Raw genomic sequence first — 21,060 nt, 5'->3', positions numbered from 1 at the left:
CATGACACATGTCTTGGCCGCCGAAAACTGAAAGCCATGGGAGAGAGCCCATGAGTGCACCTGGCAGATTGCCCCCTGTAGACAGCGTTCTGCAGTGCCCATTATGGAGGAAACGACGTAAATACAAGAATTGTCAGCATACAAAGAGGGGGACACTGTCAGGCCAACAACTGTCACCAGACCATTATTGGCTATGAGAAAGAGAGGGACGCTCAGCATGGAACCCTATGGAACCCCATTTTCTTGCTGATTGGGAAGTGCTGTAGGAGCAGCCAACTTGGACCCAAAAAGAGTGACAAGAAAGGAAGTTACATATAAAAATGGGCAGAGCGCCACGAAGGTCCTATTCGTGAAGGGTGGTGAGGATGGGGTGGCACCAGGTGGTGTCATAGGCTTTATGCAGATCAAAGAAGACTGCAAGGAGGTGTTGCTCATGGGCAAAAGCTGACCAGATAGCAGACTCCAGGTGTACGAAGTTATCCACCGTAGAGCGGCCACAGTGAAAACTGCTTTGAGTCAGTGACAAAAGGTCGCGGGATCCAAGGATCCAAAACAGCCGCCAACTCACCATGCATTCAAGGAGCTTGCAGAGTCTGTTAGTAAGGCTAATTGGATGGTAGCTATCCAACTGAAGAGGTGGCTTCTCTGGCTTCAACACCGGAACAACAATGCTTTCCTGCCACTGGGTAGGAAAGACTCCCTCACTCCACAGACAGTTGAAGGAGGTCAGTATACAATGGTGGCCAGCCACCAGTAAGTGTTGAAGCATTTGGTTATGTATCCAATCTGGTCCAGGAGCCGTGTCAGGACAAAGGGCGAGGGCACTGGCAAATTCCCACTCACTGAGTGGAGCATTATATCACTCCGAGCAATGAGAAACAAAAGACAAAGGCAGTCGTTCTGAGCACTCTTTCAGGAGAAGGAACATGGGCAGATACTGAGCCAATGCCGAAGCTTGAGCAAAGTGCTGAGCGAAATTTTCTGCTACATAATCCAGATTGGTAAGGACAACACTATGCACAGAAATTACTGCAACCCCAGTGGGAGGATGGTGGCCAAAAATTTGCATGAGTTTAGCCCAGACATGTGAAGAGGGGGTGTGTGGTCCTTGCATCTACATATCGTTCCCAGCAAATCCATTTCTGAAATTTGATTAGGTAGCGGGCCCAGGCACAGAGTCATTTAAAGACCAGAAGAAGAGCGGTAGCAGAGTTCTGCTTGAAGTGTTGAAGAGCAAGGCAGCTGTCTTTTATGGCTACAGCAATTTACGGAGTACACCAAGGGACCATCTTCCAGTGTGGGGAACCTGAGGAAGAAGGGATTGCTGAAACAGCTACTGAAAGGACGGCAGCAATCAAAGTCTGAGTCTGAGTAGACTCATCAACACTGTTGTGTGGAAATACAGGGGGGATGGGAGCAGAGGAGAGGGCACCCTAATCAGCCTTAGATATGGCCCACCTGGAAGGGTGACAGAGCGAGAGACACTGAAGGAAGGTCAAAACAATCGGATAATGGTCGATGTCACATAAGTCATCGTGGACTCCCCACTGAATGGAGGAAAGGAGGCCGGGACTCAGACGGAGAGGTCAATAGTAGAGTAAGTGCCGTGTGCCACACTAAAGTGTGTGGGAGCCCTATGTTTAGTAAACTAAGGTCAAGCCCTGCCAGAACAGCTTCATCTGTCCTGCCCAGGGTAGTAGTCGTATGACTATCCCAAAGAGGGTTGTTGGCATTAAGTCCCCTAATAGCAGGAAGGGAGTTGTTGAAGAAGAGTGGTGAGGGCATGGGATGTGGGTGGCCTGTCACATGGGAGGTAGAGATTACAGATTGTGATTGGAGTGGTCAGATGGACCCTTTCAGAAATGGCTTCCAGAGTGGTAACATTTACTAACAATGTCATTGCAGACCAAGGTGCAAACAGCACTAGAAGCCTGCAAAGGGCCAATTCGGTTCCGACGGAAAGCGTGGAACACACGAAGGGTGGGGAGTAAGAACTGACAAAATGGGTCTCCTGGAGCGCAATACAAGCAGCAAGGTAGAAGGAAAGAAGGGGCCGCAACTCTGGAAGGTGACGCAAATACCCATTACAATTCCACTGGAGGATTCTCGAGCTGGAGTCCAAAGGGGAAGCAAAGGGACCAGAGTCAGTCACGCCGCCGAGTCACCATCCATCACTGATAAGGATGGGGTAATATCTATATAGGTGGGGTCCGACTATGTTGGTTCATTGACTGGTCGAGTGGAAGGCTGCACCTCAGGGGGTACCGGAGGGGCCTTGCCCCTGTTCTTATGCTTCTGCTTCTTCTCTTGGAAAGGAAGAGAAGGGCAGACTTCAGATAGGGCGGGCACGGAATTACACCGGGCAATCTTTGTGCCCACTGGCCGCAGATCGCACTGCCGATGTGGAGCCATAGATCGCCTTTCAGGGGGGTGCCAGGAAGACGAGTCCCAGGAGGGAGCTCCAGTACTGGCTGCCGCCGAAGGAGGGGAGCACTTCTCTGGTGGGGCAGGGGGAGCAGCACCCGAAGGTATGGGTATGGGTACTGACAGGGAGAAGGAGGGGGAGGGGAAGGGGAGGGGGATGGGGAGGGGAGGCTGAAGGCATGGGAGGGGGATGGGGAGGGATGGCTGAAGGCATGGGGTGGGGCTGGGAAGAGGAGGAGGAGGAGAGAGAATATACATAATGGAAGCAAAAGTAGAAGAGACACAGGATGGAGCCTCAGTGTAGGTAAGCCGATCTAAGGTTTTGTACTCTTGAATCCTTCTTTCTTTCACAAACACCGGGCATACAGGCGAGCATGGAGAATGCTGTCCATGGAGAATGCTGGTGGGGGAGCATAGGCGCTCCCCTCAAGGAGGGGGCACCCATAGTCACCGCAGAGGGGATCAGTGGTGGAGTGGGAAGGCATGTGTCCAAACCGTAAGCATTTAAAGCATCTCATCGGTGGTGGACTATAAGGTTTTACATCACACCGATACACCATTACCTTGACCTTCTCTGAGAGGACATCCCCCTCGAAGGCCAGGATAAAGGCACCCATAGCGGTGCGATTGTTTGTAGCGCCTCGCTGCACATAGTGAATAAAATGAACCCCACGCCACTCAAGTTTAGCACGGAGCTCCTTGTCAGTTTGGAGAAGAAGATCTTGCTGGAAAATAATGCCCTGTACCGAGTTCAAAGATTGGTGGTGTGTGACAGAGACTGGGACATCCCAGAGATGGTCACAAGCACGCAGGCCATCAGATTGGACAGCAGAAGATGTCTTTATGAGCAAAGCATTGGACCACATTTTACTCATCGATTCCACTTCGCCATACTTATCTTCAATCATCTGCATGAAAAATAAAGGCTTGGTCATGGCAAAACTTCCGCCATCCGTCCTGGTACAAACCAGGTACCGAGGGAAAGGTTTCAACCCAAGCCGGTGAGCTTGACCCTCCTCCCAGAGGGTGGCCAGGGAGGGAAAGGCCGAAGGATCAGAAGAAGTAGTGTCACATCTGCTACCACTCTTAGAGACGGCCACAGAATGGCCAGGATGGTGGAGCTTTCGTCGCTTCATGCACAAGGTGTCTGCCCTAGCACCACCCACTCTGATTAGGGGCTCGCCCTGTGGGCACCACCCCGCCACAGCAAGGGCCGTCTGGCACAGCGGCCATTGCCAGGAGTTCTGGTGCCCCAAAGTGACTCCTGGGCATATACAAGGCATTAACAGCTCAGGTACTAGCAGTGAGATCCCTGTGGTTTCGGGGGTTCAGCCAAGTGGGTACTTAGCAGCCCCACCACATGGACTGGCTACCGTGCTGGTGACCTAGCCGGAGGGGGGCCAGAGTGCAAAGGGAAAAGGAAGGGGAGGGGGAAAGGAACCTGCACCATGGAAGCTAGGTAGGGAGTTCATCCCCAAATGGCTCACACTGAACGGAAAATTTTGGTAATGGATGTCAAACCCCAAAGGGACCAAAAACACCGTAAAGGAGATGGAAACAGCAAACTAAACAATAGCATGGACCAAAACAAATCGAGGAGGATAGCCAGGTTGACATAAAGAAGTACATAAAAAAGTTCACCAAGAGGAAAAGAGGGGGCAGGGACAAAGGAGTAAGGATAGGGAGGGAGAGGAACGGGGATGGTAATGCAGTCTGGGATGGGGGGAGGGGGTGGGGGGGGGGAGGGGGGGCATCATATTGGTTATTGGATTTACAGCTATATCACTGTCGGATGTAAAAACAAATTGTCAGCAGTAGATGACTACGTCTTTCAATCCTCATAGGCAATTTTATATTGAGTGTAATCCAAAGCTGGGTATCATCAACTCTAGGTACTATCAATGAGTACTATCTGACAAAATCAACATTGAAGTCTCCCCAACAAGTATTTTGCCAGTTAAGCATGTATAACTGCACTAAAGCTCTGTGTAGCTATTTAATAAAGCTTAAGATACTTCTTGCTGGAGGCCTGTCAACTGACAGTACTACAAGCTCGCTTAATCCAGATTCACAGAGGCACAGAGGCACATCATACAAAAAGCTCTTCAACAAAAATTCATTAGCCGGAAGGGCCTACGACTTATCGCCAGGTTCCCCCCCCCCCCCTTCATATACAGTATCACTATCACAAACTTTTCTCTTATTCATTATCCAGTAGTACAAAACTGGCATGTGTACATCAAGATTTTGTTCAGTTTCAATTATTTCCAAGTGATTTTCTGAGAAACACAAGTCTGTTGAAATTCTGTCTTCATATTCCCATACAGATACAGGTGGAAATTCTATCTTTTTATTATAAGAACTTCTGATGTTTTGACGCAAGGTACTAAATGGGTTTTCTTTAATACTGACAGCTTTGTTGAAACTGCTGGATTTTGTTTTGGTAGAAGCTATTTCAGCTGTAACTGTATTTATACTTCAGTTCTGTCTTACAGATGAATGTACCCCAGAAAAAAGGTCTAAGGAACACAATGTAAATTGCTGCAATAAGATGTGTATGGCCTCAGTGAGACTATGTTTCTGGAAATTTGCCTCTTACCTGAGGCTTTCAGATCCAAATCACTCCATTTATAATGTGATCAACTGAAGGATGCTGCATCAATCATGCCCATGTGTCAACTTTCCTGTCCCCTTAGTAAGTTTGCAAGCTCTGCATCAACAAATTCCACAAAAGATTTTATCTAGGGCTTGTTGAAATACTCAGAGAAATGATCTACACACTAATGTGAGGAGCTTCTCAGCCATGTCCCTGATGTCATCCATAACTGTACAATAAATTGATAGTCTAAATTATCACTTGCACACTGTATTATTATTACATCATCCTTATCAATATTCTTTCCCAAAGAGCATAAATCATAGATGACATCAGTGCTCTTGGCTTAAAAATTATACTTCTGTGATACATACTGCCCAAAGAGTTCTGTGCCTGACCTTTCCTTCCCTTAACTGCTGCCCAACAATAAGACAGTCCTAAAACTTTTATTTGTACACTGAGCTTTCATCTTACGCTGTGTACTGTCAGTCTACAGAACTCCTTGGGTTGTCTGAATGCTTTTGCACCCAGTCTACAAAGCATTTAAGCTATTGGGGACAACTAGGCTGCAGCTATCAAACTTGTATCTCCTGTATGTTTTCACTAAAGCTCAAAACTCCTAAACCGTCTTGTGCTACTGCCATATCAGCTCCTAAGTTTCAAAGTGAACTGTTCATTTTCCAGTATTATGTAGCAGTAATGACAGTAACTATCTCCTGAAGTGACCCAAACATTCATCATGTGTCATTAATGGTTACAATGTCTGTATCTTCATAATACAATGTCCTTCAGACACTGAAGGAACAGACATCATCACTATTACACCTGTGGTAAACATTGCAAAATAGATTCACATAGACTGGTTTTCTGAGAGTTCCATAATAAATTTTTGCTACCAAGGTCCTCTCCAAGGTGAACTCTGTCCCAACCATTAAAAACTGAGTGCTTATCATCTGAGAGAAACTTTCTCTTAGAACTATGATAGGTTGTGATCCAGGTGACTTCGCCTATAGCCATTTGAATTGTCACTGTTGTGGCTTTGAGCATCTGCAATCTTGGAAGGTGCTCTTGATGGTGTCTTATGCCTCTCTTGATCAGGATAGCAGTTCCTCCACCTCATTTATCTGCTCTGTGAACATGCCTGTTTCTGGTTGGCAACTCCCTTCTCTCTCACAGATGGCTTTCTCCAATTAGGACTACTTCAATCCAATTTCAGAGTATGAAATTGGAGACTCATCTTAGTGTGAAGTACATTTGCATTCCAAATGCAAAATTTCAAGTTCTGGTACATAGTCAGCTGTCCATTTTACAGCGTAACAAAAGCTTTCAGTACAGTCTCTACTAGTAAGAGGAGACTTACCAGTTTTTGAAGCAGTTTGGCAAGTAGTTTGGCAATGTTGGCCAGCCCTGGCATAGTAGATTCTAGTAGCAATGTTGATGTTTCATTAGTTGATGGGGCTGGTTGTCTTGGATAAACAGTGTTGGTGTTTGTCTCAGTCGTCCAGGTTGTCGTGACCTCCTGGGTTGCACCTTTTGCACATTTGTGTTCTACCACTCTGGGATGGACATACTCTACCAATCTGTGGTGCCTTCCACTGCGAGTCAAGGACGATGAGAATGATGATGATGGACACACAACACCCAGTCCCCTGCCAAGAATCAAACCCGGGCCCCCTGCATGGTAGGCAGTAACATTCCCACGACGCTACAGAGGCGAACATTACTAGTGATGTCAGCATTCAACAGCCCCTACCTTGTTCTTGCTTGTTTATTTGTACTCTTGTGTATAAAAGATAGTGCACACAATTTTTATAAATTTCCTTTCCTTTAGGCAGCATTACATAGTAGATTGAGGCTTGACCTTCTTTGTTTGCCCCTCTCAATTTTTGAACTGGTGAACTTGCATTACGTTAAAACTTTTCTGTTGTAGAGTTTTGTGCAGTTCTACTTCTATAACTTCTGCTTTTAAATGTTTGACAACTTCCAATTCCCTATCTTCTAGAAGTTGATAAGTAAAATAGGAAACATTATTAAGTGCAAAGAACTCTTAAGACACTTCTCTTATCTTCAAAATTGACAAAAATGGTAATTCAATCTTTTGACAGATGCTTTATAGCTGCCATCTAGATGCCCTTTGAGTACTTTGGTACGTTCTGCGTAACATTTGTGTTGTCACATTCCTCATTTTATTGAATGGGTGATTGTTGTACTTCTCTGTGGTTGGTTGTCTCCAGTTTCTCTTGTGGCACTGTGGGTGCGTGGCAGATGTCTGCATGCCTTCCATCCACTTTTTCACACGTCCAGTTTCTCTACCACTGGTGTTATTCTGTCTTCGTTTTTAGACTGCCATTCTGAAGCTTCCCTTATCTTGGTTTGATAGTATCTTCTGCTGAGTAGTCTCACTCCACAGTGGCTTCACTGTGAGCTATGTGGAGGTGGTGTTCCTCTTCGGATTCTTCTGGCAGCAATTTGTTGCACGCTGCTACTGGTTTCTCTTTGTCTTGTTTTGTTTGTTTGTTGAGTTGTGTGTTATATCTCCTCACAGATTTCTTGTTGCTTCTTTTGGTGGATGGTACCAGTTACATCTCCATGTGGTTTTTATGTAAGTTTAATGTTCTTTTATTTACTTATGGTGCTTATCATCTTGTACCTGGAAACTGAGCTTACCTCGTTCATCCATCCTTGCCTCCCACAAACCATCATCAGCGTCAATGGTCCTCCTGCCTTTGCCACATCAGTCTTCAGTAAAGCAACCAGCCTCACCACATGGCAATCTATAACCTCTAGAGCAGTTGAGCCAAGTTTCGCACACTATAGTTTGCACGCTGTAGCATCACACACTCAACTGGGCAGGGTAAGAATTGCTAACTAGTACTCTTCTCATTTCAGTCTTCGTTTTGAAGGCTACGTCCCTGAATAAATAATGCCATCTACATAAATTTGAACCTGTTATGAGCCTCACCCCAAATTCCATTACCAAATTAACAGTACCTCAATGCCTCCAGCTGCACATTTAACTTCCATGCAAATACCTTCTGAAAAAACTTCCTAACATTTAAATTTATCTTCAGTGATCACAAATTCCTCTTTTTCAGGAATACTTCTCTACTTCGGCCATCAGTTTTTCTACTTGCCAAATAGAAAAACTCATCCTTTGCTTTTAGCGTCTCACTTCCTGCACTAATTTATATTTGACTACATTTCATTATCCTTGTTTTACTTTTGTTCAATTTTTTAAGGATGTCAGTCTTCTGACTGGTATGATGCAGCCTGCCATAAGTTCTTTTCTTGTGACAACCTCCTCTTTTCCTCAAAGTACCAGTTGCAAACAGCATCCTTAATTATTTGATGGAGTATTCTGTGTTGTCCTTCCCTTCAATTCTTACCTTCTAAAGTTCCCTTTAATATAATGGAATTATACCCTGCCCAAAAATGTCATATCATCCTGTCTCCTCTTATCAACAAATTCCTTTCTTTGGCAATTCTGTCGAGAATTTCATTTATCATCTTATGGGTCCACCTACTTTTCAACACTGTTCCATAACACATCTTTAACACATCTATTCTCACTTTTTCCCCACAGCCCTTGATGCACTATCATTCAATGCTGTGCTCAAAACTAACATCCTAAGAACTTTCTTCCTCAAGTTGAGGATATTTATTAGCAGACCATGTCATAATGATAGAACACTAAGAAAAAAAGGAGTTAAAAAAAGACTATACATGAAGCCCAATCAATAGAAGAAAAGAGCTTGGAGAAAGGTCCAAAAAATATGCCATAGAGAAATGAAGGTCCTGATCTAAAGATCAAACGTCATTCACTATATTGCTGGAATGAATAAAAAGCAAAACACAGTTGACAACCCATATGTCTTGTGCTAAAATGGCCGATAACTCACAGAGCAAACGTAAATGAGAATGTAAGTGATTAAAAAAGGGCATGCCATCAAGAAATGGCGAACCATCAGAGGTTGAGGGCAATGAACAAACAGTGGAAGGGGAGCACCACTTAACAAATGGTAATGGCTAAAAAGAGAGTGCATAATGTGCAACCTAGCTAAAATGATCTCCTTGCAGTGAGAGGAGGTCGTCCAAGCTGTTGGAAGAAGCTTAATTCCCCAAAACCTGTTCCCATGAAAGGAGGACCACTGGTGATACTAAAGTGACACCACCTGTTGACAGATGGCAACACGAAATCATCAGAGGGAATGGAAGAACTAGTGGGCAGAGGTACGAGGTACAATGATTGCAGCAGTGTCAGTGGCCTGGTTTCTTGCCAGACCGACATGACCAGGAACCCACAAACATCACAATGGCGCCATTAAGAGTGACAAAGTGACAGCTTTCCTGAGCCCACTGCACTAAGGGATGGGCAGTGTACAGCACACAGAGGCTTTGAAGAGCACAGAGAGTTAGAGCAATAATGCAATGGAAAAGTCTGTGTCTCCGGATGTACTGTGTGGCCTGATACAAGATGAAGAGCTCTGCTGTAAATACTGAGCAGGGTTCCGGAAGCCAATTCCGAAACTCGTAGGTGCCAATGATGAAGGCACACCTGACACCATGGTCGGTCAGAGCCATCGGTATACACAGAGGTACTATCATGATGTTTCACACAAAGGTCGTGAAACTTACAGTGATAGAGCAAGGCTGACGTAGCGTCTGTAGCATGTGAATTAAGGCCAAGGTGAATGTGGGCTGCCACAAGAAGCCAAGGTGGTGAAGGGTTCACATCCATTGGGAAAGTGACAGGTGCTGTGAAGTTAAGCTGCCAGAGCAAGAGCCTAAACCAAAATACAGGAGTTTACACAGAAGAGAGATGCGCCCCATACTGGTGATCAGAGTCATTAAAGGAGGCGCCATAAGATGGGGAACTAGGCACAACAAACGGCATACATATCTGTAGAGGAGAAAGCTACGGCGGTATGACAGTGGCAGTTCGGCAGCTTCGGCATACAGACTCAACCAGGCTAGTGTAAAAGGCACCAGTGGCCAATTGAATGCCACGATTGTAGATAGTATTGAGACGACGTAAAAGATACAGACATGCAGGTGCATAAATGAAACACTCAGTCTTTTGTCTAATGGACACGGGATTGATACAAATGGAGGAGGGTGGTTCAATATGCTCACAAGGAAGTACTGCTAAGGACACGTAGGACATTAAGAGGATGGCATACAGTTGGCGGCCAGGCAAGACACATGGGAGGACCAAGAAAGTTTCCTATTGAGCATGAGCCCCAGGAATTTCATAGTTTCAATGAATGTAAGAGCAATAGGCCCAAGATGTAAAGACGGTGGAAGAAAGTAATTGCATCACAAAAAATTCAAGCAAACAACTGTCAGCGGAAAAGCAAAAGTCATTGTCAATGCTTCATGAGTAAAGACAATAAAGGCATCGTTGAAGAAGCCAGTCAAGGAGACAAATCAAAGGAGAACTACAATAGACAGCAAAATCGCCAATGAAAAGGGAACCGGAGATGCCTAGCAGGAGACAGACCATTGTCGGGTTAATGGCAATAGCAGATGACACTCAGGATGGAAGCCTGAGGCACACCGTCTCCGTGGATAAAGGTGACCGACAAGGCAGAACCAACACATATCTTGAAAACTATCTTTTAAAAGTTCCTGAGGGAAACTGGGCATGCAGCATCGGAAGCCTCATGTGTAAAGTGTACAGAGGATGCCAGTCGTCCAGCAGGTATCATAGGCTTTCCTCAAATCGAAAAACATGGCCACAGTCTGGGATTTCTGCAGAAAACTGTTCATGACGTGGATGAACAAAGTAACGAGATAGTCAACTGCAGAACGCCGTGCTCGAAATCCACACTGTGAATTCATCAGTAAATTGCGAGACTTGAGCCACCATACCAACCGGGCATGAATCGTATGTTCCATCACCTTCCAAAAGCAGCTGGTAAGAGAGATGGGGTGGTAGCTAAAAGGAAGGTGTTTGTCCTTACCGGGCTTAGGTATGTGTATGATGGTGGCTTAATGCGTGTCTGGGAAATGTGCCCACTGCCCAGATGCGATTGTACATGTTAAGCAGAAAGTGCTTGCCCACAAGCGAAAGGTGCAGCAACATCTGAATAAGGATGGCATCTGGTCCTGGGTTGGAGGGTCGGGATGAACTGAGAGCATGAGCTAGCTCCCTCATAGTAAAGGTGGCATTGTAGCACTCATGATTCAGAGAAGAGAAGGGTGTTGCCCGAGCTGCTTCCACTCATTTCCGAAGGAGGAAGCAGATCAATAGTGGGTGGAACTCAAAATCTCCACAAAATAGTGGCACAAGGTGTTGGCAGTAGTAGTAGTAGTAGTAGTAGTAGTAGGGTCCACTACGTTATCACCTGGTACTATCAGGGCAGAAGTTGGGAAATGGACCTTGGTCCCAGACAGCCAATGGAGGTTGGTCCACATGATGGAAAGAGTGGAATGGTTAAAAGAACTAGTAACAGAAATCCAGCTAGCTTTTCCGCTATTCCGAAGAACGTGATGACACTGTGTATGCAGTTGTTTGTAAGAAATGCAGTTTGCCATCATAGGGTGATGATTAAAAACAGGGACAGCACATCTCCGTATGCAAATGGCATCGTGGCATACTTCAGTTCACCAAGGGACTGGGACATGGCGCGGTAAGGAGGAAGTGCAAGGAATGGAATGTTCTGTGGGGTAAGGGTAACGTTTGTAAGATATTCTACCTGGTCATCGCAACAGGGGAAATGTTCATTGAAGGTCACCAGGGAAAAGTGAAGCCCCCACTCAGCCTTAGAAAACTGTCATTTGGGTGTGCGCATAGGTGGGGTAGGAATCAGCAATCTGATGGCACCCGGAAATTGTCACTCAAGTACATGTCACAGAGAATGGACCACTCAAGACGATGGGCCAGCTGAGCAGTGCAGAAGGAAAAGTTCAAATGGGAATAGGTGTGAGTGGAGTCCGAAAGGAACATGGGTGCTCCCATGTTAAGGCAGATGAGGTTAAAGTTCCTGAAAAAGTTAGCCAAGAGGGCACCTCTCTGACACATTCTGGGTGAGCCACAAAGGGGATGGTGTGCATTAAAGCCACCAATCAGCAGGAAGGGGTGAGGGAGTTGCCCAGTAAGCTGAAGGAACTCTGCCTTTGTGACACCGAACGATAGTGGGATGTAAATATTACAAATGGAAAAGGTCAAGTGAGGAAGGAAAATGTGGACTGCGACAGCTTGGAGCCGGGTAGTCAGAGAGATGAGTTGACTATAATCATCATCCTGGATGAGCAGCACGACTCCGCCATGAGATGGAATGCCTCATTGGGGGAAGGTCAAAGTGCACTGGGAAGAAACACGAGAGCTCAAAGCAGTCATGAGGATGCAATTTTGTTTCTTGGAGGCAGAGTACAAGTGGACACTGAGATTCTAAGAGTACCGCAAGTCCTCTCTGTTGGATTGAAGGCCGTTAATGTTCCATTGGAGGACAGTCATGAAAAGGAAGAAATGAAGGGTGTCACCTTGGGAGCTGCAAAGGGTCAGCCTTCAAAGACAGTCTGCTACAGGGCATAGAGCCAGGAGGATCCTGCTCCATGTGGTCTACAGAGGCGTCGTCATTCTCCTGTCAGTCTGCAGAGTCTATGTCAGAAAAACAGTTGGTGTTGCGCAACAGCAACACAGCAGCCAGGTGAGGGTATCATGTAGAGACACTGTTGAAGATGATTTCCAAGTCAGCAAGGAGAAGACCGTTTCCCTTTGGCTTCTTGGAGCCTTTCCAACAGGCAGTGGTAGACTCCGATGTTCGTTGGCTGGAGGGATGCAGAAAGTCTTTGCTCTAATATTCTTTCTGTCCTTTCTGGCCTATCGGTTGTGTAGCAGGTGACTTCACCCAGTGTCGTGAAGTTCGGTGGGTTGTTGCACAACTGAAGGAGGAGGAGGCAGGGATGCTACAATGACACTGGGCACTTTCACAGCTGCGGTGCTAAATTTGAGGTCGCATGTCTGCGTGGCCACATACTTTGTGGAGCGAGATATAGTGAGAACAGTATAGTAGGTGCCAGATGGTAGAATGCATGGTTTCCAACTAGCCAACCACTCGCGAGCGACCAGATAAGGCTGGTTTTCCTTCACCCGTATTTCCTGAACAGCCAACTGATCAAGATACACAGGACAACCTCAGAAGGGGGTGGCATAGTTGCCACTGCAGTTAATACAGCAGGGAGGAGGTAGCAGACAATCGCCCTTGTGAGCAACCCTACCACAGGTTACACATTTGGCCGGGTATCGACAGGACTCTAGTGTGGTTGTAATAATGACAAGTAGCAGTGCATTGGGTTCGGAATGTATGATCTTACTGTGATAACTTGATAGCCTGCTTTGATCTTTGATGGAAGCACCACTATCAAAAGTGAGAAGAGAGTGTGGGCACTAGATAAGAGGGGTATGTTTGGATTTCTGCCTCAGTCTCACAATCAAGCAGCCTAATGTAAATAACACACAGGTAGAATTCAGCATTTGCTGGGCCTTGACACGAGCAGGATAGCTGTGGAGAAAAACTACAAGCAGTTGTTCTTGAGAATCAAAAGTAGTCTCCATAAGCAAAGTGCCATTTCGTAAATGAGAGCAGGATTTCACAGGGCTAGCAATTTGCATCAACACCTTTCTGAATAATAAATGGATTTACTGCAGCAAGGAACTGACCGCCTTCAGTACGTGAAACCATGTGGAACCATGGTCGCCGAATCTATAGCCTCATGCCATTTATGTTTAGTGGATGCTGACAGTGAAAAAGACGATTGGCTCATTGTGAGAAAATACCCCATAATTGCCAACGTCTCCAATAGTGCACTCCTTCCAACTGCCACCCCCCGTCCCCCTCAGAAAGGGGTGCACCCACCTTAAGTGATTGTTCACACCTCCTAAACACCTGACAAAGGGACCATCAACAGTTTAGGAAGGTAGCAGCTCAAGCAATCACCCCTCCCTGGGCCTGGCCTTTACCAAGGGTTACATGCAAAGCCTACCTGTCAACTTGGGACTCTGAATTACAGTCACCTGTTACACATCAGACTTTGGCTGGCCTTCAAAAGCACACAGGGAGGAAGTAAAAGAGGACCCTCAAATGCTGAAGTGGAGGAAGGATAGGAGAAGGGGAACTAACAATAGAAAGAAGGAACAAAAGACAGTGGAGAGACTGTTCTGATATCAGCGACTGAATATGCTAAACACATTTCCAGTAACATATCAGACATATTCCCAAGGGAGGAGAAAAAGAATAGCAAGAAGATAGATATGCAGCACAGCAGGGAAAAGATGCCGCATAGGTTGGGGCCACGTGGTAACAAAGCACAAACACGCCGAAGAGAGACGAGCCCCCTAGGGGCAGAAACAGCCGTGTCTATGTCTCTGTGCAAGCCCTAGTGTCTCTTACTTTGCCTTTGCACTCCTTCACAAAATGTATGTTGGCACCTGTGAAATCTTTCTGTTAGTCAGGCACAAATGCCAGTTCTCTAAATTTTATAACTAGTATTTCGCAATATGAATATCTTCCCTCCAGAGATTCCTATTTGAGTTCACAAAGCAATTCCAAAATACTGGTGTTGGTCGAACCTACTGGTAACAGATCAATTAGCACACCTCGAAACTGCTTTGACCTGGTGGCTGATCGGTTCTCGGCGCTAGTCTGGAACCGCGCGACTGCTAGGGTCGCCAGGTTCGAATCCTGCCTCGGACATGGATGTGTGTGATGTCCTTAGGTTAGTTAGGTTTAAGTAGCTCTAAGTTCTAGGGGACTGATGACCTCAGATGTTGAGTTCCATAGTGATCAGAGCCATTTGAACCATTTTTTTTTTTGCTTTGACCTCGTGGGGATTGTGAACATGAGCAATATTGAACAACACATTGTACAAGTTTTCCATACCTAGTCTCTTTTACAGATGAGCTACACTTCCCCAGAAATTTCTCAAAAAACCAATTTCAACCACTCACCTCCCCTACAACTGACACTACTTCCTCATTCCATTTCACATGCATTCGCAACATTCCACCTAGTTAATCAATGTGATGTGTCAAGCAGAACACCAGTGAAGTGCACACAAACATTACAGGACTATTTCCAACTCATCTGCACTATAATTTTTCCACATTTTCAGCAAGTCACCAATAGAAATTCCAGTCGTTCTGTACCCTCCGAGTAAGTATATCATGATACTTTTCCCCGTCTACAGTCCCAAGGCACTCCTTACAATACCCTTCTCTGATGAACATTTGGCATACTGGGTTCTATAACTTTAGAAGTCTGGGCCACTTTAATATCTGGCACCTATTCCACATATTCATACCTTTGTTAGTAGTCTACTGTGAGGTACAGTGTCAAATGCATTCCAGAAATCTAGAAACACTGAAATCTGTCTCTCTCCCTCCATATTTTGCAGGATATGGTGCAAGAAATTGGCCAGCACAGTTTCACATGAGCAATGCTTTCCTAAACCCATGCTAATTTGTGGACAGAACCTTTTTTTTCTCAAGGAAACTTATCATATTCAAACTCAGAATATGATCATGAATTCTACAACAAACTGAAATTAAAAATATTGGTCTGTAATTTTGCATGTCCCTTCATGTACATCGGAGTCACCTGCATTTTATTTATTTAAGACACTTGCGACTTTGCTCTGGACAAGAGATTCTTGATAAATGCAAGCTACATAAAGGAGCCAACACTGAAAAGTGCTCTGTCAAACCTTATTGAGATGTCATCCCAACCTGGTGACTTATTTGTTTTCAACTCATTTGCTTCTCAGCACGTCATACCTTAGGGCTGTGTCTTTCATACAGGAACCTGTCTTTGATGTACTCTTTCCACAAATGCCTTTCCTAAGCATTAACTGTGGAATTCGTCTAGTCGACACCTTTATTTTTCATATCAGCAATGGTTGTTTAGACCTTTCTGTATGCTGTATCACTAATTCCAGTGACCCTTCTTTTTCTATTCATTCTTTTCTCTGCCATTTCACCTTTTGTACATTGCACAGACTACTTATTTTTAAATACCAAGTGACATGCAGTAGCCCTGTACACTTTTATACTTCTTTCATCAATCAATCTACTGCTTCTGTTAGCTGGTGTCTCTTGTTACCTTCCTTACTCCTATTTTGTGTCAGTAACTTATCTGCCTTCTTGGAGGGTGCCAATTTCCTCTTAAGTTCTATAGTGATATCCACTATCACAGCATTGACAGCGTTTGATGACTTGACACTTATTTCTCACTACTTCCGTATCCCATTTCTTTGCACAACACTTCCAGACAATTCTCTTTATACTTCAGACCACTCTTCATCACAACTATATTGTGATCCTGGTCTATATGGACTCTAGGGTACACCTTACAATCCACTATCTGATTTCAGAATGTCTCACCATGATTTAATCCGGCTGGAACCTGCCTTTCTCTCTAGGCATTTTCCAAGTGTATCACCCACTCTTGTGATTTTTGACCTGTATATTCACTTTTACTGCCTGAAATTTGTTGCAGAACTGTCTTTCCACTATCATTCCTACTGTGGCCCATCATGTGCTCTCTATCCATAAATTTCTTCCGCTATTACCACATTACAATCCATGAGTATTACATTAGCTGTTCAGTTATCTCTTTGTCTTCTGCTTCTGATGCTGGTGTGTATACCTGAACTGTTGTTGGTTTGTTGTCTATCCTGACAAGAACAACAATCACTGAACAGTTCACAGCAACTCACTCTGCCCATCATGTTTCTCTTGAATCTTACTCCTGTTATATAATTTCCAGGTTAAGTTGCTATTACGTGACATTTATCTGGTCAGAAATCCTTATCCTCTCAATTTCACTTCACTGATCCCATTACATCTACACTAAGCCTTTGCAATTACCTTTTCAGCCTTTCTAGCTTCCCCACTATGTTCAAACTTTTGACGCACCACATTCAACCTCTCCTTTGACAGTCACCTCCCAGAGGTCTGAATGGGGGACTACCCCGGAAGTGTTTGCCAATGGAGACAGCATCAAGACACATTCAGTAACAGGCCCCATTTCCTGTGTATACATATCTCTTAATGCAGTTGCTTCCAAAGCCTTTTGCATCAATGATCATTTTTCCACATTTTAGGGGCAACTTCCATTGCAAGAGTATAAATTGCCCTCTTAACTGTCCGCTGCTCCTACCTCTTCGACAAAGCCAGCAGAATAGTTACTCCTTGCACAGATGTCTTACGCTGCCACCGCTGCTAATTTTTTATTCAAAATTTAGACAATAGCTGTGATCAGAGCTGGGATGTTGCTGCTAGTCAAAGATGCTACCCCCAGACTGTTGGTGCTATGGTACATCCACCTTAACATCTAAGACTTACCCATTCCATACAATTGGCCTTCTGAGTCATCTGTCACTAACAGAATAACAATGTCATCAGAAAACCTCAAATTTGTTACTTCTCCCTTTCCAGATTACTCCTTGGTTTCCCCATAACCCAATGTAGACTGAATATCATTTGGAACAGGCTACAATCCTGGATCATTCCCTTAAATACTGCTTCCCTTTAGGTCTTGATTCACAATAGCGCCCAGGTTTCTGTAAAAGTTGTAAATAACCATTCACCCCTTTATTTGATTATCACTGCCCTCAATGTTGTACAGTGTAGTCCAGCCAATGTCAAAAGCTATCTTTAAATCAATAAACTTAGTTTTGCCTTTCACACATCTAAGATGAGCCTTACAGTCAGCAATGCCTCAAATGTTTCTAAATTTCTTCAGAACCTGAAAGCATTTTCCCTAAGGTCAGCCTCTGCCAGTATTTTGCAACCATGACAAATTGATAGTTCAATAATATTAACAACTGTCAGTGGGTGCTTACCATATTTTGGAATTTGAAAATACTTTTATTTGCACTTTGCAAGTGTGAAAATTACTTTTTAGGATTTCAGATTGTTTTAAGCCTGAAGCTACATACAAATCAGCTGCAGTTGGTAACAAATTACAGGTGATACCCTGTATAGATAACGCCTCCTGAACAGGCCATGAAGGCCCAATGGTACTGACCAGCCACCTTGTCATCCTCTGTCCATAGGTGTCACTGGCTGCAGATATGGAGCGGCATGTGGGCAGCACACTGCTCTCTTGGCCGTATGTCAGTTTCCGAGACCGGAGCCACTCTTCTCAATCAAGTAGCTCCTCAGTTTGCCTCACAAGGACTGAGTGCACCCCACTAGCCAACAGCACTCAGCAGACTGGATGGTCACCCATCCAAATGCTAGCCCAGCCCAGCAGCACTTAACCTTGACGATCTGATGGGAACCCATGTTATCACTGCGGCAAGGCCATTGGCAGCCTGTATGGATATGTATGCTTTAAATGGCCACAACTTTGTTTGACCTGCTAAAACTTGAGCTCTTACATTAATCTGGGCATACTACCCTTACAAAAATGAAAGCCATTGGACTAAAGCCAATTTGCATGGTAGCAAGACAATGCACTTTATTGGCTTCCACTTAAAGTTCTTGTTCTTCCACGGATTTAGCCAATAATTTGTGCTTAAATGCTATGGTGAACAGATTTAGCTACTTTATCTGAAACGAGAAATAAATACCCAGTAATTTATTTAGCTCTATATGAAAAACAGTTTTTCCATATCAGAGATCTAAATTGTTAATTAACCTATATTTTGAACTCTGAACACATGAAACTGCAGCTCAAACAAATAACAATTCAAACCATAAAGTATGGAGATTAGTTGGTACTTGTTTGGTGGTGCACAGGAAATCTGACTGGACTCAAACCAGCATATCACTGAAGGCAGTCTGCATGAGGCAACTAAATTCAGACTTGAGACTGTGATACATAAACTATCCACCACACTAGGGTGGTGTGTGGAGTGAACAATTCTCTCAACAGGACAGTGGTAACTACACATACCGCTGGAACTACTCATGTGGTTTCAGTATAATTTCAAACTATCTCAAACTCCAGTTTCTTGATTTACGTATGTTGAAAATTTGAAGAACTTTAATCCAGCATTAAGAGCAGTCCAACTGCAAATAATGTGTTTAACCCACTTCCAAAACCTGGTAGCAAAATATCAGCAGTGCTGATCTAGAAACAATGTATGTTTATGATTATGTATTTTCCATTTAAGCTTTCTGTTGCTACTTTTGTAAACAAGTGACAATTCCAAATTTTTAACCTTCTTTGTATGTGGATATTTTAACATTTCATCACCACACAACCTTCAATATGAAACTGTCTTAAAGGAAAAAGGACAAGAATTCTATCTCAGAAACTAGTGAATGAATGAAACCCCTGAAGTGTTCTAATACTTGTTGCAAATATAAAATTGATGACTACATAATTTTATAGTATGTGACATTTTATTTTCAGTTGTGTTTCATACTTCATATGTAAAACCAATACTGCATCATCTACAATCTGCAGCACACATTTTGGTTAACAGCTCTAATTCGAACATCCAGAAGCTGAAATGTGTGTGTCCAAATACATTTTCCATTATGTTAAAATATTAGCAAGCAAGGAAGTCCTGTAAAGCTACAAGGAAAACCAATCTAATACGTACCATTCTTATGGCAAAACTCTAAAGGTTTATTCTGTTACAGATATTAAAAACCTCTTCCCAGAAAATGATTAACATACTGTCACTCATCAAACCTACACTAGAAACCTGCACAGAGAAAATACGTAGTTGCCCAACTGCTTTGGTATAATTCATGGTTCTTAAAATGATTAAACATACCTGTTTTATCTTGGCTATCAAAATTATGTTTTGAATAAATATGACATTGCACTTCATATTCTGGGACACTATTTTCAGGCCCACAACTTTCTCTTTATTGCCATCCACACCCGCAAGTATTGCATTTGGTACAGATTTTTTTAAAATTCTAAGCAAATCATACAGCTGAAATGTAATCACATTTTCCTCACATGTGTGTTTTAGACCTACCTGATCAAACATATGCTGTTCACTGTAAATACAATGTTTTACCTACATTTGTGGAGATTAATCCCGCAAGAGTTGAAATCTTCTGTTGCCCTCAGGGTATTAGAAATGCAGAATCATATCCTCAGAAGCACTTACATCAAGAGTGAAGCTTCCCAAGGAATACACTGAAGTTCTATTGTTTTGACACTTGGTCCATCACAAAGCAGCACCTTTTATATTAACTGTGTACTAGTTATCAACCAAAACCTTGTTGGCACATCACACTACTCACAAGGGAACCTCCCCATCACCCCCCCCCCCCCTCAGATTTAGTTATAAGTTGTCACAGTGGATAGGCCTTGAAAAACTGAACACGGATCAATAAGGAAAACAGGAAGAAGTTGTATGGAACTATGAAAAAAATAAGCAAAACATACAAACTGAGAAGTCTACATGCAAGATAGGCAACACAAGGAGACAGATCAGGAGCACCGTGGTCCCGTGGTTAGCGTGAGCAGCTGTGGAACGAGAGGTCCTTGGTTCAAGTCTTCCCTCGAGTGAAAAGTTTAATTTCTTTATTTTCACAGTTATGATCTGTCCGTTCGTTCATTGACGTCTCTGTTCACTGTAATAAGTTTAGTGTCTGTTTTGTGACCGCACCGCAAAACCGTGCGATTAGTAGACGAAAGGACGTGCCTCTCCAATGGAAACCGAAAACATTTGATCGAAAGGTCATAGGTCAACCGATTTCTCCACAGGAAAACACGTCTGATATATTCTATACGACACTGGTGACTGCGTGTGCGTCACATGACAGGAATATGTTGTCGACCCACCTAACTTGTACACTTGGAGAATGGGTAAAAAGATTCTTCTACCTTGCCCGATTTAGGTTTTCTTGTGGATGTGATAATCACTCCCAAAAAAGTGATGAAAACATAAGAGTTTGTCACAAACTGCAACAAATGAACGCAACAGTTTCACAGTCACAGTTTTTCCTGTGCTCTGACAAAACATATGTTTTTAACTTTTTCAAATTTTTCCGTGTGTAGACCGTCAAATCCTGCATATGTCCAAGCAAATCTGAACATATGCAGGATTTGACGGTCTACACA

The sequence above is a fragment of the Schistocerca americana genome, chromosome 4, assembly GCF_021461395.2.
Source record: "Schistocerca americana isolate TAMUIC-IGC-003095 chromosome 4, iqSchAmer2.1, whole genome shotgun sequence".
Taxonomy (NCBI): Eukaryota; Metazoa; Arthropoda; class Insecta; order Orthoptera; family Acrididae; genus Schistocerca; species Schistocerca americana.
The sequence above is the reverse complement of the archived record's forward strand: the minus strand, read 5'-3'. Positions refer to the sequence as shown.